Raw genomic sequence first — 13,416 nt, forward strand, 5'->3', positions numbered from 1 at the left:
GGTCTGAAGCACCCTCAGAAATCATTGTAGATGACTGAAATTTTTATTTAGGTTTAACTTTAAGCTCGAATCAGAGAGAATCCAGAGAAAGAAGGTGTTTTGTCCCAATGGTGGCCAAGAGGTCAGCCAATTGGTGGCCTGAGTCTGGTCTATTAGCATCCTAAAGTTTGGTCTGCTGTGAGCTTCAGACAAATAATTTTAAACATCAGGTGGCTCTGGGTGTCAGAAAACAACTTGCGGTGATGGTGGGAACAGCTGCTGTAAAGTTTAGTGCTCGTAATCCATTCAAAGGAGCTCAGATCTGCAAATATCGAAATAAATGACTGCAAAGCCTTTCCTTTTAGTTGAAACAAATCGGGTGAAGCGTTTAACTGGGTCACACCTGAGGACAGAGGTGGAGCTGGGTTTGAAGTGATGCTACAGGCCGGCTTTAATCGTTTCTTCAAGCTGACGGAGAGAAAAACCAGACTTGTGGAAGAGATCCTGAGGGTATACTTCCTGAAACGTGACACGTGCCAAGTGGGAAATACTTGATGATTAAGTGCTGCAGCATACCACCAACACGACAGACATGTGTAAAGTAATAATGCTGCTCATCAACTGTTAGACACATTATTAAATACTGCTGAGAGTAACTTTAATAACTAAAACCGGATTTATTTTCTGTGAGGAACCTTACAGCTGTAGAGGGTTTTAGCTTCGGTACATTTAAGGGAATGTGTTGAGAGGTCTGAGCAGACTCACCGTTGAAAGGATCGTGTGAGACTCAGAGTAAAATCCACACAAAAAGTAGATTTTGTTATTCTAGAATTGATTTTTTCAACTTATTTTATGGCAAGTGAAGATCTAAAAGGCTGGTTTTGTTCAAAACCCAAACTTTAGATTGCCACATTTACATGTAAAAATGTAATAATGCACTTTGTACCAAATACATAGAAATGTAATGTAGGATTTACCATGATATGGTTAAGATCCGAAGTGTTGATGGAGAATAGTCTCAAATGGCAGGTAAATGAAAGGAAACCTGTTTTAAAAGCTTTGTAAATACCATAGATCAGATAGGTAGATGCAGTTATTTATAAAAAAGCACATTTGTTCTGGATCAGTGATTTTCAGCTCACTAATGTGGTCACAGTAATGCTCTGCTGGCAGGTCTAGTAGAATATGTTGATTCTAGACTGCGCCATTAAAAAAAGAAGAGGAAAAATACTCATAATGAATTATATGACGTTATTAACAATATATTTTGTAATTTTACTCAGCTAGATCAAAAAAGAGCCTCTGTTTATTCTTTATGTTGATTTTTAGAGCTGGATTTCTGAAGTTTGTATTGAGGTTGAGGTTTGTTTCTGGGTTTCACGCTGGTGAGATTAATTTTACTATCCAGTTATCCAAAATAACACAGATATGGCTTATGATTGGTAATAGTATGCATTTCAAAAACTTGATTACTTGGATAGTTGGTAACTTTTATGAAAATGATAAATAAGGAATCAGATTTAGTTCACCTGCAATGATTCAATATAAAATCTTCTCATGAGTGTCTGTTTGAAGAAGTTCTACACTAAAACCTTGTTAGCAGCTCGTATGAATAATACAGTGACCAAATTTATATGTGGAACTATAATGTTGTATTTTCGTCTTTTGGCCAGTCTTGGTGAAATTATTCCCAGTGTGTGTGTGGGGGGGGGGGTCTTTATGTCTTGCTGCTAACTGGCTAATGGCTAATTTGGTGCTCGACAGAAAGTCAGACTTTTTCTTACTAAAAGCAGCTCCCTGCTACTGCTGCTGCATTAAAAAATGGCAATTTTGCTAAAAGTGAAGTAAGATAATAAACTGGAAACTTTCTAAGCTAATTGCTGCTTCGTTGCCCATGAAGTGATTGTCTCATGACATCACTTCCTCCTTCTCACACAGTCATGCCTCCCTCTGAGGGAAAACAATCAATGAATAACTGTGATGAACTGGAAATAATGGTTGTTTTTCTTTATGGAAGTTCCTGCAATGAAATTTACACTGTATATACCTGAAAAAAATACAGACTTATTTTATTACAGTAGAACTTTACTTGCTTCAGTCATTTTTTACATTAGTATTATTTGTTGTGTCAGCTAAAGAGTCGAGCACTTTCCCCCCTACTGGTTAACCCAGAAATCTAGAATGCTTGTTAGCACGCTGTATATCTATTTTTACTGTCAAATCAATTTATGACAGTCAAAATAACAAAATAACGTGATGAATGTCATATATAAATTCATCTGGGGTCAGAGTATAACATGTGAAGCCACTGGGTGGCATTGTTCATGCTCTTCTGCATAGTGACAATAAACATTTTGTTTTTGTGACAGGCTTCAAAGCGGTACTATAGTTGTACCTAATGCTATTTTTTTTAACAAACACAGGATGAGTTCCATAAATGAAGTCAAAGTGGAGGGCTTTTTTTTCCACCCAAAAAGGGGTGTAGCCTTTTGCAAGAGGGTTAAAGGCCGTACCACAATGGAGACCTAGACTGTGTCTCAATTCATGGGCTGGGTCCTCATGAGTGCGCATTTGTCGGCCGCATACGTCACTCCCCCCGCGCCGAGTACTGTCCCAATTCGAAGGCTCCTCAAGCGGCCGAGGAATACGGCCGACAAACTCTTGAAATCCAAGGATGCATCTGTGTATCCTTACCGGCCGAGGATATCCCAGGATTCAATGCGCGGGCAGCAAAACAAACAGAGAAATAAGGACGGTGGAGTTTGTTTCAGTTATCATTGCATCAAAATGAGGAATGTTGTCAAGTTCGTTAGTATTGCTTAAAAATAAATAGTTTATATTTTAGCACATCAGTATCAAATTATCAGTAGCAGGACTTGGATGCTGTGCAAACGACTATATGATAAACTGAAGCCGTATTGTAATTAACGAATGCATTGACAGATTGAGTTGTCACGTAGCTAATTTGGATGAAATCATATTAATCTAACAGTGATCCAGGTCATCACAGACTACTTTATAAACACAGACACATGGCTGTACACAGCAGGTGTGAGCAAAATAAGGTTGAAATGAACATAAAATGGACACTTGTAAGATTATTCCTTTTTATCTCGTAATATTATGACTTCATTGTCATGATAATAAAAAAAAATCTTCTTGTGTGGCCCTAATACTCCTTTGTAGATACTGGAGTTAAACCTGAATTATTAATGTTTATTTACTTACGTTTAAAGTTTTAACTGTGAAGTTACTCTTCCAGTAAAAAGACGTGTAAATACACGTCCCGACGCATTTTAAGTCCGACATGAAACTGATCACTATGTAACGGGGGAGCACGTGGTCACGCAAACTCACATGAAGCCGACATCAGTCGAAGGGTAGACCGTCTTATTTCACAGCAGTTTTGAGCATCCTACCCGGCCCAGGGAGGACGTGGCCCACGTGGCCCAGCTAGGCCGGGTCCTCATGAGGACGCACCCATGAATTGAAACACATCCCTAGCCTGGCCATTATCTTCCTACGCGATTCCGCTTGATTTTAATCTCCCTTCACTGCTCTGTCTGAGCTTTCTCCCACTGACATGGATTTCTCTGGTAGAATTTCAACCTGGTCAATCAGTAAACAGAAGGAGGAGTTGTGATTTTCTGCGACATTTTAGCCTGTAGAAGCAATGGCAGCGGAGGAAGTGAATGAAGCCATTCTGTTCATGTTGACAAGGCTTCCAAATTAAATGAAATTTGTCTCACTGCCACATTCATTAGTCATCTCGTTTGGCTAGGTACTTCTCTCTTCTCAGTAGGCAATGGTTATTTCCAGTACACATTTCTGGTTAGCTTCTTAGCTTAGCTTCCTTCACTGTCAAGTTGGCGCACTGCATACATCACTGCCAAATGTTAGCGATTGGGTAAAATCAGATCCATTTGTTTTAAACTTCTGAAGAAATTTAAAGTTATCAGAGGTTAGTACTGATGTTAGAAGCACAACACTATATTCTTAGGTTTTCCTTTTTATAATGTTGACAATGTTTAATCTATTGTGTTTTGATTGATATAGATTAGTTACATGTCCAAAAATTAACAACACATAATTAAAACGTTATGATAACAGTAGATGAGGTTTTTGTCTGAATGCCTGTGATTCAGCCGTAGGTCAGTAGGGGGCGAACGCAGGCATTGAAGAACCATGTATAAATTGATGAACTTCCTGGTTTTTTGCCAGTTTGGTTTCCGGTTAGCTCAAGTGACAATAAAACTCACTCAGTTCCAGAATTCTGGTGTTGTATGGTTTGATTCCTTCTACAAATCATTTTATTTAACAATGGTGGTTTTAATTTCGACTTCAGGTTAGAATACGTATTTTTCTTACGCTTCAACAAAGTCCCCACCTTCAGCAAGCAGTCGTTTCTCAAAAGCCAGGAGCTCAGACCCTCTGAACGAAACAAAGCGTAGAACAAGGGGATGCTTTTTACACGACCCCTACAGACCTCTTGACTTGAAAAAATGTGTGAAAACAGGTGAATTTTCTGGTCCCTTCTCAACTAACTTAGAATGCTGCAATGCAATGAATCATGCAACTGCATTCTAAAAAAAATCATGACCAGTTTACTTGTGCAGAACTGCAAACTGCATTTTAATTATGCATATTTCATTGCTCACCTCATTCTACATTGTACACTCCTCAGCTTGTTTTGTGTCAACCTTAGCAGCACCCCAATGATATGATTTAATCTCTACGACTCTTGAAATGAAGTTTTGTACCAGGTTTTAAGTTATTATTGCTCATCAATGTTGTCAGACATTCAGAGCTGTAACCTCTGTCTGTTTTGTTATCAGAAAATCACCTTTGCAAGTGTCAAAGTACAACAGTTGTGCAATAAAATTATGAAAACTCAATTTAAAAGGGTTTTGAGTATGTAACACTTGTGAATCTCTGCTCCTAGACCAGTCAGGTATGGTTGTAAGTGCTAGACTTGTTGCTGTGGTCTGTGAAGTTTTCCGTAAATTTTAGGATTTCATTGGTGCCGTAAAATGCCTGAATATAATCATGAAGTTAATGTCCTGTATGTTGAATTATTTTATGCGGTAATGGAGATAACGCCAAATACCATTAATTTCTCCCTGTTCTTGCTGCTAAGTTTGGAAGCAAAAAAACCAAGTGAAAAGTAGCTGTGAATGAAATAAGGGGTCAGAGTTGGTGATGGTTGGGACTTTGAATTTCTTTGTCAAGTTTATTGTTTCATGGCTTAAAGACAAATTTTCTTTATGTGCTTCATTCGTTTCTGTTTCAGTAAAGTCCCCTCTGGCTGACTTAAAAAGCGTGTCTGTGTTTAATCGAAGTAATGTGTCGTATTTGAACTCTGGTTCTGCCGGAGATGCTGGGTTTGAAGTCAGACTGATTCACAGATGCGTCCGTCCAGTTTTTAGCTACATGATGTTTTTGGTGCTCTGCAGGAAATCATGCTTCCTGTGTGCAAAGTTTCATCAATCAATGACTTCTTTTGACTGAAATTTCTTTTATTTGCACTTGCTTCCTGACAAACATCCACACACCCCTATGACAGCACATTTTAGTCATCAGAAATACTGAAATAACATTCTCTGAATACCTAGTGCAAATCAAAACAAGGATGAATTGTGACCAAAGCCACTTTTAGTGATAAATGACAGCAGTTAAAGTATGACTTGCCATGGTAAAATGTCATAAATTCTCTTCATGATTGAAGACTTATGATCTAAACTCATATTTGTACGTTTTGAAAGGATAAACAGTTTGCTGTTTTACCGAGCGCCTTCCCATCTGGATTCGATAAGTTCCATTGTGCTGTCTGCTAAGCCCTGCAAAAAAGCCAGAAAAATCTCTTCCAGATGTTTTTTTTCCATTCTTGAAGGAACTGAAGACCATGAAAAAAAATACTGTTGTAATTTTCTTTTATTTTAAAGGAAAATACCAAAATCTGTTTGGTTTTAGAGAAAATTTCCAGTCAGATGCTATCGGCACTAGCATGAAGAGATTTTAGGTGGAATATTATTGGGCCTTTTATTCAGCCAAGGTCATTAAAAGGTTCTCTTTGTTTATGCAGGTCAACTTCATGACAGGGTCAAAGGTCAGCTCTGGCTGGTCCCCGACTGTTTTTCATGTAGTTTCTTTTTATCCCGGGGACTCTTCTTCAAAGGGAATTTTATGCATCACTCCTGCTTGTTTATCATTGTTTTTTTTCCATAAAGCTAGTTCAAAAGCTTAGTAAAAATGATCCAAACAAACTAAATGTTTCTCTAAGATGCTTTCTCAGTCTACAAACATTTAGACTGTAATTGGTTCACAAATTTGCACATCACTCATTTATTCCTCTGATTCATCCTCTTTTAAAGAAACTGTAAATTTTGAAGTGTGTTGTTGCTTCCTCTCTCAGAGAGGTCATGTCGTCCCCGATCAGATAAGCGATGGGAGAAAGTGGCTTCTTGTGTGTGCTCGTGGATCAGAGGAAGGAATCTGGGCTCCACAGAGAGGCAGTGACCCTGCAACTGCATGTGCCACTGCAGCGCATAAATGCAGGCTTTGTGGAAAAGACTGTATATCAGCTCTAATGCCCGATAATAACACGGCAGATAAAACAAAATATGCGGGACAAGTTTCTGACCCTGTGTCAAAGTTAAAGGAGAGCCTTTGTGCTTCACAATCAGTGCTTTATTTGCCACATCCTGCACAATATATTATCTACTCCTTTCCAGACTAATAAAGGCTCAGGTCCTTTTAATGACTACTCAGGAGGGCTTAAGCTTGTTTCAAAGGTGTTTCTTATTCAAAAGAAGCATCTGCTTAAAACACAGAGTATTTGTTCTAAAGTATTAACTGCAGAAATTGATTTTTCTGCTAAAGTGTAGTGTGAATGAGTGCTGACTTATTTTTGCTGAAAATTGCTGAAAAAAGCAGAAACAGAGATGTTAAAGCTAAAAGAACCAGAACTTCAGCTAGAAATTGAAGTACAAAAAGGCTAGTTAAAAGTAGCAAGAAATGCTAGATAAAAGCAGCAAATGATTAATTAAAAACAAAATGTATAAAAGGGTATAGCACAGTGATATTTCTATTGTTGAATTATTGTTTTGAGCATTAACTCTAGTTTTTAGTGATTTAGACTTAATTATACTTTTTTCTAAAAGTGCTGTAACCTAACATTTCCTCTCTGGGGATAATAAAATATATTTTAATTGTATTTAAATTGATTTTAAAAGTAGCAAAAGATAAGCTGAAAGCTAAAGAAGCAAAAGAGTAGGCAAAACCCAAAAGTAGTAGAAGTGTTGATAAGCAAACAGTAAAAGTAAAAAGTACAATGCTACATAAAAGCTAAAAGTAGAAAGATGGTAGCAAAAATATCGAAAGTACCAAAAGAAGGTAGAAAAAGGGTAGCTAAAGGGTAAATATAACAAAAGACTAGCTAAAATATAAAAAAGCTAAAGGCTACCTAAAAGTTAAAACTAGCAGAACAGTAGCTAAATTGAACTAGCACTGAATAAATCCTAATGTATTGAAATCAGCTGAATGTTTTCATTTATAAAAGGCTAAAATAACACAAAGTAGTCAGAGTGCAAAAAATGCTTGAAATAATGAAAAAAGTAAAGAAAACACAAGAATAAATCCTGAGTCAGCGCTCACTCTGTTAAAGTTTGTGAGTGTATATCCTTTAATTGTCCAAAATATGGAAATAAAGATAGAAAGTGCTGATTTGAAAGATGGGCAGAAAAACAGAGAGAGAGCTTCATGATGCAACCTCTCATGTAGTTATTAATATGCTTTGTTGCTGCATGTGGTGCATGGCAGAGTGAAAAACTAAGTCCGCTCCAGACTCACAAGCCAAGTATTCACTTTAGCTGGGAAACAGTGCTTTTCTCTGTAATGGGCTATTATAATCATTGAGCATGGAAAGCCATGTGTGACTCATCCTTTCCAGCTCCATTCCTCCTTCTCCAGCCCGAGCACAGCCACAAACTCAGCTACAGAAAACTGAGTGTAAGCACTTTTTAGCCTGTGGGGGGAAACAATGGTTTTTGGTTAGTTGGAGAAACTTTATTGTTGTCAGATATGTTCCTTTTATTAGGTAATGAATTTAGTTGTAATGGAAAGAAATACATCTTTTTGCCTTTTCAGCAGAGTTTCAATTCATTTGGTCTCGTTTCAACAAGTGACTGAAGGAGAATTTCTCTACAAAACACCAAGATGAACTGGTGGAGGGTCATCTGGGAGAAAGAACCTGTCAGCTGGCAGTAGCAGTGTCATGTGACTGGTTGTGTAGTTGGCCCATGTTTCCCATCAGAACAGGTTGAGTGCTTTTTTAAAAAAAGATTGAAATGTAGTATTTCGGCAAGAGATCATGAAGGAGCCCATTGATAAAACAAAAAATAACTAAAATCCAGACTAAAATCCAGTTAGAACTATAGTGAAGATATGTGTATCACCTGTTTCCATGAAAGGTGGACAATCATGCCCTTGTTTTTGCTACTCGGTGGGACGATTTATCAGGAAAATGCAGCCTCGTGGGGACCGAATGCTCCTTGCGGGTACCAAAGCCCGGTCCCCACGACTTCAGAGGCAGATTTTGGGTGTGGTGGGGTTTAGGTTTAGGACCAAGGTGTGAATTGAGTTTAGGTTAGTTTTAGGGTTTGTGGTCAGGTTTAGGGTATAGAATTACCAAAAAATGAATGGAAGTCAATAGAAAGTCCCCACAAGGATAGAGAAGCACAATAGGTGATGTGTGTGTTTCTGTGTGTATATGTGTGTGTGTGGACTGGTATTCCCTACGTTGTGGGACAGTTTTTTGGCATACACACCTACTTGTGGGGACCTGCCTGGTATTTATGTGGACCTGAGTCTAGTCCCCGTGAGGGGAAATGTCTTTGGTGGGTCGGGGGTTAAATTTAGGACCAAGGTGTGAATTGAGTTTAGGTTAGTTATAGGGTCAGGTGTCACCTGTGAGGTTACCCTGAGGGTTGATAAGGTGCTATAAAAGCTCAAGCCATTTACCATTTTACCATTTGATTCAAGATAGCTGCCACAGCTAAATGTCTTTGGCGCACAAAAAATGATGGTACTTAGTCAATTTAACAGAGTTGAACTGAGTTAAAACTTGGTGTGGTAGTAGCTGAGAGTCTTTGCCAACACATACTCGGAGTACCAACAGATTATAGTTTTGTGCACCAGAAACTACAACACTGCAGCTGTGTTTTATTTTTTGTCTGTCTGTGTGGCATTGTTCTGATGCTTTTGCCATGAAATGTGAATGTGAGCAGACATGGTTAAAACTGTTGTTCAAAAGGAACTACAGTTTGGTAGACTCTATTCGAGTCCAGATATTTCTTATTTTGTTTTTTAATCTGTTGTTAATGTTAACAGTACCACCACCTTGTGGTGAGGCATGAGTATGTCAGCATTTTGGTCAGAATTTGTGTTTATTCTCTGCATGGAGTTTATCTGGTTTTTTTAAACAGATAAATGCCTTCTGATTATTGACTTTAGGGTCTCAGATATTTGTCGTATTGTTTAGCTCATTTGGCGATTGGCATACCAGTTAATACTTTTTTCACTGGTTAAGTAAACACACACACACAGAGGTTTGTTTTCGTATTCCCGTGGGGCCATCAATTTTCTGGTAATTTTATATCCTAACCCTCAGTGGTAGGCACCAGCCCGCTAAAGCGCAAATCCGCTAATTGCTGACCTAAATATTTTGTTTGCGCTTTAGCAGTCTTACTAATTTTTATAATTCTTAAGCAGATTTACGCTTTCTAAAATTAAAATGCAGTACCGCTAATAACTAATTGTTTACCAGTCATCATTATCTTGAACAGTGGAAGGTATGGCTGTCAATGAATCACAAAACACATGATCTATCCAACATCTCCTCTCCCAATAAACACAATTATTGGGAAGGTATACATCCTAGCTGACTGTTGCTTTTGGTCACGGTTCTCATTTTACAAACATTTCCCACAATGCTTTGTGTCTGCTTATGTGGCAGGAAGGCAATGGTTAGAACTATGAGACCGGGCGAAAACAGTTTAAGTTTGTAATCCATACTAAAATTTTGTATGTATTGATTTTTTTTTTACTTTACAATCGGAGATCTATTTTTTTTTTACAAAAATAAAGTTTAAACGCTGACGCTCAATTAAACGCTGACGCTCAATACTTGACGTAACTGGTCGAAGCAATCGGCCAACGGTGTTAGAGACGCAGAAATGATTTAAAGATGTTATGCTGATGAAGACAGACATCTAGTGGTCAACTGGAGCAACTACATGGAAAACTTTAAAATCCATGCTCTTATTTTGAAGGGAAGATAGTTTCCTGTACTGCGTGCCTTCGTTTCCCGTCACAAATCAAATCTGTCATGTACCCAGAATGCATCACTTCAGTTTTTCAATAAACAGTTTTAAAATGACTTTATTGATGCTTCTTTAATGAAAAATCTACAACAAACAAAATAAAAAGACAAAGAAGCAGCCGAACTAGCAATCCTCAACAACTTTTTGATTTTTACACCAGGAGCCAAAGGTCTGTTTCATGAAATCTCATCCCCAGCAATCGGCAGTTGTAGGATTAAGCTGTAAAAGTGCTCATACACTGCTAGTTGGCAGTATTGTACATATATTGAACATGAATTATTTTCAGCTAATAAGTGTCAAATTGAACTTGTGCTTCCGCTAGTTTATCTATGGCAGTAGTGCTTTAGAAGTTGCAGAGCTAATGTTTTGGAGTAGCGCTGCCCACCACTGTTAACCCTGATCATTTGTCCTAAAACTAACCTAAACTGAATTCATACCTTGGTCTTAAAACTAACTCCACCCTCAAAATTAGCATCCATACCTGTGGGGACTGGGCATTGGTCCCCACGATGCACATTCAGTCCCCACGAGGCTGCCTTTTTCTGGAAAATGTTTCCCATGATGTAGCAAAAATGTCACCACCCACTCACACACAATCACGACTGAGCTGCAATTCAGGGTTGTTAGAGAAAAAAGTGCAATATTATTATAGAATTTGGAAATGAGGCTATCAGTTCTGTTAAATTAACATGTTCTATTTGTGGGCACTCAGAGTGGTATGTCGGATTGTCAAATATATTTTTGCACGTTTGGATCTAAGATTTAAGTTGTAATTTTGATATTACCCTGATATTACAATATTGAAATAGTTTTTTTATGTATTGTTTAGCCTTTCTCTGCATCACTGGATCATCTGTTGGATTGAGGCTAAAGGTCTAATTCACATCCTGCATGTTTTCTGATTATGTTTGAAGGCTTTATCAATTTTCTTTCTGTCTTGCATAAAAAAATCTGTCTTGCATATTTGCATAAAAAGTGTTTTACAGCTTATATAGAGCTGAAACATTTATAACAAATTTTCAACAGGTATTACTTCTCTGAAGCTTTGGCAGCCATTTAATGTGTTTATGGTCAAAAGGATTTTCTTCAGTGTGAAACAGGAAGTTTTAGCTGATTTATCAGACGACTAAACTGATGGTTTCCTTGGCCTTCACTTCATGATGTTCACATTATCTGATTCCTGGAGACGAAGAAGACCTCTTTCCTCAGTCGTTTAACGTGTTGCTAATAATAAAACAATTAGTGATGACAGTCATCAAATATTCTGTTTCCTCATGTCAGAAATCACTGACTAACTTTAGCTGAGAGTCCTTCACAACACGTACAGAGAGTTACATCTTCCACATTACATCACAATCAAGGTTTGACCCAAACTGCTGAAACGCCATCATTTCTCAGTATGAGATGATCTTAATGCAGTGGGCTTTAAAATGTAAACATTTTAAGTGGTGTACAGTTGTAGAGCGAGCTTTATGAGTTTTTGTGTTTCTCCTGAGACTTGAGTCAGTTTTTCCATCTCAGTGTGTTTTTGGGAGGCAGACAGTGATTTATCTGCTCTGCTGGGAGCTGCAGCAGAGCGACAGTGAACTGAACCATCTGCTATTCTCACTGTTAAAGCAGCGAGAGGCCATTAGAAGCATTCTGCTCTGTTCTGTGCATTGGTTTTCAGGTCTGTGTGAAAGATTCAGAGTTTGAGTTTGTGCGTGTGTTTTGGTTTCTGTGTGTTTTCTCCTTTGTAGTTCCAGGCTGAGAGTGTTTGAGTTTCTGCCTGTCAGAAGTGAGCAGAGGTCAGTCTCCGCTCTGCTTCTTCCTCCCCGCTGCTTTTTTTTCCAACTCGGGTCATCAGGTCGGTGTCCTGAGACGTCTGGACTGAGACTGGCTGACAGAGTGAAACCGAACTCAATCTGAAGTCAAAATTTTTTGTTAGCTGAGAAAATAATCAGTGATGGTTTCGTTATATAATCGAAAATATTTTTTTCATCATGCTTAATAAGTGACAGACATACTGATACTTCTTAATATAAATAGTTTGCTGTGAAACTTTCTTTGAACTGTGTCCTAGGCAGGAAATTAGCCTCAAGAGTTCACATTCCTTCATAAAATTAGCTGCATTAGCTTTGGGCTATGTTATAACTTTTGATCTAATCTAACTGAATTCAGATGAGCCTTTGGCCATCAATTTACATCTGTCTGTATTTATTAACAAAATAAATATAGAAAGTTTGATTTATTATCAACATGGAAGGTGGACAGTTATGTAATTTGCTTTTGTGTGCGAGTACATTTTTGTCTGTTAGCAAAATACGTCATGAACAATTGTGTTTTGAGGTGCATTAAAAACAGCTGAATGGATAAACTATTTGTAATTAATGATATAAAAGTATTCATTGGATACTGAGAAGTCAAACATATAAGAGATATTCTGACTTAGATCAGTTTCCTCCAGTAGTTTTCCAAGTCTTTATTATTATTCTTTTGGCTGCTTTCTTGTGCAGGAGTTAGCAGACTGAGTGGAATCTCATGAAAGGTTTTTAGACTTGGACATTTCTTTGTCTCATGTATATTTAAACATGATTAAACTCACAGTGAAATGTTTTATGAAATGCTCTGAATTGTACAAACAGGCTTGATAAGAAAAGCTATTACAGAATGTAAGAAAATAATAATAATAGAAGTAAAGTGTATACATGTAAATATAAGAATGCATAGAGCTGATCTAACCTGCAGCCTGATGCTTGCAAGACCGCATCACTGATGCATCGAGCTACCATGGTTTACCACATTTGCATTATTTTACTTATTTTGAGTCACTTTTTACGTCTATTTCAATATGTAAATAGACATGCAAGGTAGTTGGCACTAGGGCTGCCACGATTAATCGATTAATCAATTAATCGACGGCTAATCGATTATTAAAATAATCGATGACTAATTTAATAATCGATTAATCGTTTTCCTTTTTTTTGTTCTTTACTTTGTTTTTCTCTCCAAACTGCTTTGACACCTTCCACTGCCACATCTGCCTTTCTGTCCTTGACACACATGCACAGTAGTGGTA

General features: G+C 37.7%; 1 protein-coding gene across 2 annotated transcripts in view; it reads left to right on the forward strand.

Moving 5' to 3' along the window:
* The window catches only part of col5a1 (procollagen, type V, alpha 1), a 129,060-nt gene that overhangs the window by 972 nt on the left and 114,672 nt on the right, over nucleotides 1-13,416 (forward strand). The gene's annotated exons all lie outside the window — the stretch shown is intronic.

This window comes from Austrofundulus limnaeus, unplaced genomic scaffold, assembly GCF_001266775.1.
Source record: "Austrofundulus limnaeus strain Quisiro unplaced genomic scaffold, Austrofundulus_limnaeus-1.0 Scaffold218, whole genome shotgun sequence".
Taxonomy (NCBI): Eukaryota; Metazoa; Chordata; class Actinopteri; order Cyprinodontiformes; family Rivulidae; genus Austrofundulus; species Austrofundulus limnaeus.